The 5,135-nt window shown below is 35.2% G+C and overlaps 1 non-coding gene across 1 annotated transcript; it reads left to right on the top strand.

The window, feature by feature from the left end:
• The first annotated feature begins 290 nt into the window (after window positions 1-290).
• Window positions 291-397, top strand: LOC145080833 (small nucleolar RNA R71). Its single transcript, XR_013695415.1, has one exon. It is a non-coding gene; the product is annotated as a small nucleolar RNA R71 (small nucleolar RNA).
• Window positions 398-5,135: the final 4,738 nt, after the last annotated feature.

Genomic DNA, 5,135 nt, shown 5'->3' with positions numbered 1-5,135 from the left:
TCACAACCCACCCGAATAGCATGTATTGTTTGATCCATTTTATCCATCCTCTTATCTATGTTTTTCAACATAGCCATAACTACTGACAAATCTTCTGAAGCTGCATAAATTGATCCCCTCGTCACATCATTCCTTGGATTGTGGTATTCTCTATAATGCCTAGAGAATTCTTCAATTAATTGTTTTATCACCGGGGTGCTTTCTTTGTGAGTGGACCTTGCGAGTCAAGTAATTGCCTTGTTGTAAAATTCACTCTATCATAGAAAATGGAGACTTCTTGTTGACTATTAAGATCATGATGTGGGCAATTCCTTAGTAAACTTTTTTACCTCTCCCAAGCCTCATGAAGTGACTCTCCAGCTTGTTGTTCAAAGTTGGCTATGGATTTCTTTAACTTAGATATCTTGGAGGGTGGGAAAATTGATCAATAAACTAGTGATGGATCTGGCGGGAAGTGACTTGAGCCAATCCTTTGCAGCACCCTTCTGTTGGGTTTTGAGCATTCTAACACTTCCTAAGTGTACATGCAACCCTAAATACCTTGGATCTATGTTTTCTCTATTATACATGCAAATAAGAACATCCAAGGTATTATTCTAATCTAGCATACAAAAACTATGAATGTAACAAGATAGAATACATACCTCTTGATGTAGCTTGATGTCTTCAAGCTTTAAGAGCTTAGCCCCAATAGTGTGGAAGCCTCAAGTGGAATCACAAATCACCAAGACACCTTGGAATACTTTAGAGAATATGATTACTTGGTTCTCTCTAGTGAAATTGGCTAGCCCTTCTTTAGTGTATTCACACTAGTGCCAATTTCACCAACCAAAGACATCTTTATATAGTATGAAGGATTAGGGTTAAACCCTAATACCCATGACCTTTCATTTCCTAGGATCCATGGGTTAAACACTTCATGGACTATCCATGAAAGCTTAGCCCAACCTAAATGAACTTGGCCCATTCCATATATATAAGAGTCCATATTTAATTAGTTCCTTTTGATCACTTAATTAATTATAAATTAATTCTTGATCAATACTAATTAAATAATATGATTCCATATTAATATACTAGAACTTATAATATATTAATATTAATCATAAACATACTATTCTCAAAAGATTATCCATATAAATTGTGTCGGTGAAGTGCAACCCAAATGGACCATGTCGGGTCGGGTCAACTACATACCAAATATAGTTATGGACTTAGACATTAATCCAACAGTCTCCCACTTGGATAAGTCTAAAACTATTATTGCGTATGACTTCAAACCTAACTGGCAATCGTAGCTCTTAAAGCTGCTGTCGAACTCTGATCTTGTCAACGAACTTGTCCATTAGATAAGGGATCATATATTCCTCCATTCTAGATATCATATGGACTGAGACATGGATTATAATCATTCTCTCTGTCCATTTCTTGTTTCCCGATTTCCGATTTATGACGACTGACTAATTGAACGAATCAAATCAGTCCTGGCCCGGCCGAGCACTTCCATTTGTCATCATCAAATCATCGAGGGGCCCACAGATATCGCTTTTATCCTGAAGGTAAAAGGAATGGATAAACTTCGACTCATATGGCTTGTTCTACTACTTGTTGAATCATACACAAAGGCACGTTTTATAGCACCGAGTTACCAAATGCGTTTTCGTGCAATCAATGTACAACCAACTCATAGTAACAACTCATATCTCTAGGTTTGAAGAATATAAGATATTATCGTCTCATGATCACTCGTGATAAAATCCATGAAGTGATTCCAATGAGCGCGGGTTGAATCCAATACTCAGAATTTATGAGCACTCATGAGTGTTGTAGCCCTTTGTCCAACACCTTAGACCTCTACAAGCCAACCCATGACAGTGTTAATTCATATCTACTTCCAACATATGACCGACTGTGGATGGTTTGAATAACTTAGTCATTCCGGAAGAATAACCTAGTTTATTCGGGAAGTCAAAACATGCAAAGTGAAACACAATAATAATTGAATCCAATATGGTATCAACTCTTTGAACATAAATAAAACACCTTTTATTTATCACCATATGATTACACATTATTCATTGTATACTGTTTCAGCTATCAACTTTATTCTTGAATTTAAAACAATAGTTGTCCCATGCTCCAAGCATGTACACTATGTTTTCTTAAACACTAGTCATGCCACACACCAAGTATGCATACTATGTTTGTCTATGATCCTTACTTTGTGAACTAGATCAATTGAACATAACTTCAATGATTCTCTTTTCACACTCCCAAATCCTTACCGCAAATGCAAGAATTCCAAATTCATGCCATTTACTGAAATCTGTTAGATTCTAAACTTATATGCATTGATCCTCTCGTAATGATTATGCACAAAGTCATAAAGACTTGGCAACAATCATTACAGAGTATTCCAAAGGAGATCAACTCCTTGGAAATATTCTTCTTGCATTAAGTTTCCTTAATCTTACACAGATTGAAAATTCTAACTTTGAAACATTTCCAGATTCCATTTTGACTATCACTTCTGAACAAGAGTTGCCTCCTTACAGATTATGTCAATATGGTCCTTCCAGAATTATCACTATACTTCCAATTGTCCTTGAGTAACCAATCTTTGGTAAACCTTAGATTGTCCTCGACAATTGTTTAATCCTTTTAGTCATATCTAGTTCTAAACCTTTTCCCTTCTTAATGCCCCAGGCATTTGGAAAATTTTAGAACGGATGAATATAGCACATGTAATCGATCCTATATCCGAAGCATATGGGACACGATTCATGATGTCTTACATAAAGACTAAACCAGTCTTTTGCTATAATATTTCCATTTCAATTTGCCAAGTTCTCATAATTCAGATTATGAAAAGGGATGCCGTAATCATAATCGAATTTTAGAACGCAAATAATGGACCCATATACAGAATTTCCTTATGTTGAGCCATTCCAACATGAAATTCATATATATCCTTGACTAAATGATTAAAACCTCACGATCTAAGCTTATAGATTTGAGATGAAGCATAATTTCCTCTCCTTTAATTATAGCAAAACAACTTTTTTCCCAATTGAAACTTTTGTTTTCTATAATTAACATTGCTAACTTGCAATACTTATCATAATTATCATGCTCCCACTAACATGATGATTATTAGCATAACACTTATGCTCCCACTAGCTTTGACATGTACTCAGAAATCAGCTGGACAGTCTGAAATTTAGATTCATACACCCTTTCCGTAGATAGCTCACATGTGTGTCTAAGCAATTTCAAGAACCATGAAAAGGGATACCGTAATCATAGTCTCAATTGCTTAGGCATTTTCCATTTCTCACAAGTCCATGTTAGTGTGCCGGTTAACCACACGCGCTCCACTAATGACTTTTGAAAATGCAAATAACACAATTGATATCTTCGTAAAATCTACTTAGTGAAAGCGTTTCCTCACCATCATTTTCATGAATCGGAGAGAAACCTTATGACACTTAGATTTATATGGTGTATGAGTTCCTACCCATATGAATTTGTCAAACCATAATCACAAGACAAAGATAATGACAAATCCAAAACCATATGGATTGAACTCAATCTTAACTTCTTGCCACCTGGCAGCTCAAGGGCCTGCCATTGCTTCCAAGTTGTTATGCAACAAACTGAGAACTCTAAGAACTCATATGCAAAGCCAACTTTAACTGGAATGGGCACAGATATGTCAACACGATAGGTTATAAACCTCAAGTCGTGTGCTAGTGAAGAATTTCAGGTTTTATTCTTGATTATTTCTTGAGACTTTCAAGACCTTTAAGACTCCCACTGTCCTCTTGACATATAAGACTCCCTTGTCAAACATCCAAGAGATAGTGCGGATTCTAATCAAGAAAAACACTTTACCCAATTGGCCTAAGTTGGTCTTTGTTTTATCCAAAACATCACAACTTACCAATTTCAAATGTACAAGAGTAGAAAACTTTTACTCTTACATTTGACAAGTGTTTTAAACCTTCTTTAAGACATGTCACTCAAATGACAATCTTGGATTATGACTCTAAGACTTGTATTGGAATGAAGTATGACTCATCTTCTTGATTTAACCATTTCAACAATTCAAGTTCCTCTTCTTAGTCATAAGAATGCACTAAGATTTCCTTAGAGAACTAATTTTGATATGGTTTCTTAATCATTAAGATGATCACAAAAGCTGATACTAAAGTACTCTCCCATCTTTTCATATTTGAGAAACTTTTATCCTTCTGCCTAATTTGATTCTTCTTATTCGCTCTGCCTTACATTGGAACCTTTTCCAATGTCTCAGAGTTACACTTAAGCATGTAAGTATAATCATATTTACTGAGCTTTAGTAAACTATGACGAATAATCTTATCGATCTTTTGTGGTGGACTTAATCAGTGCACAAGACTGTGTACTCGATCCTTTAGTCCTTCACTTGACTCACACATCCATGTGAACCAGTAATTAGTCTTAATTTTTTCAAAACTTGAAAGTTCTCATTCATCATGCTATATAACTTGCATGATTCCAAGTCCCGGTCCAAATGAAACTTGGGTGATGGGAATCTTTCCTTATTTGGTAAATATAGACATTACCACAAATGAAAGAATCAACTTCATATTTCCACTCTTGCTCTTAATGGAATCATATAAGCAACAATTTTTCCTCAAAAGCCATTGTAAGGATATTTTAAAATAAATAAAATCAAACAAATTTTCTTTTATTTTAAAACTTTGCGGAAAAACTTATCCTTACAATCCATATGAAAACTTGTTGTTATCTATTCCTAAGCAATATCTCATAACTCCTAAGAAGTTGCTCAAGAATCCGATCTTCAAACTATGCGATAGAAATCCATCTACGCCATCAGATTCAGCATATTCTTTCTTTAAGTTTCTTCACTTTTCTTTGATTCTTAAAACATCACCATGTGACCCAGTCACATCATGTATCAGGAATCTCAGAATAGAAACTTAGCAGAGTTAGATAGTGGACTTTACCTGAAGTAGAGTCAAACTTATTGACTTTAACCTCCTTAGGTAAATTTGGCAGCTTCGCAACCAATGCCCCTTTCTTTGGCAATATAAACATATGGACCCTTTGATAAAGGTGCAAAGGACTAT

The sequence above is a fragment of the Lactuca serriola genome, chromosome 1, assembly GCF_051521515.1.
Source record: "Lactuca serriola cultivar US96UC23 chromosome 1, Lser_US96UC23_V15, whole genome shotgun sequence".
Taxonomy (NCBI): Eukaryota; Viridiplantae; Streptophyta; class Magnoliopsida; order Asterales; family Asteraceae; genus Lactuca; species Lactuca serriola.
Note: the sequence above shows the minus strand (reverse complement) of the source record. Positions and strands in the feature narration are given on the sequence as shown.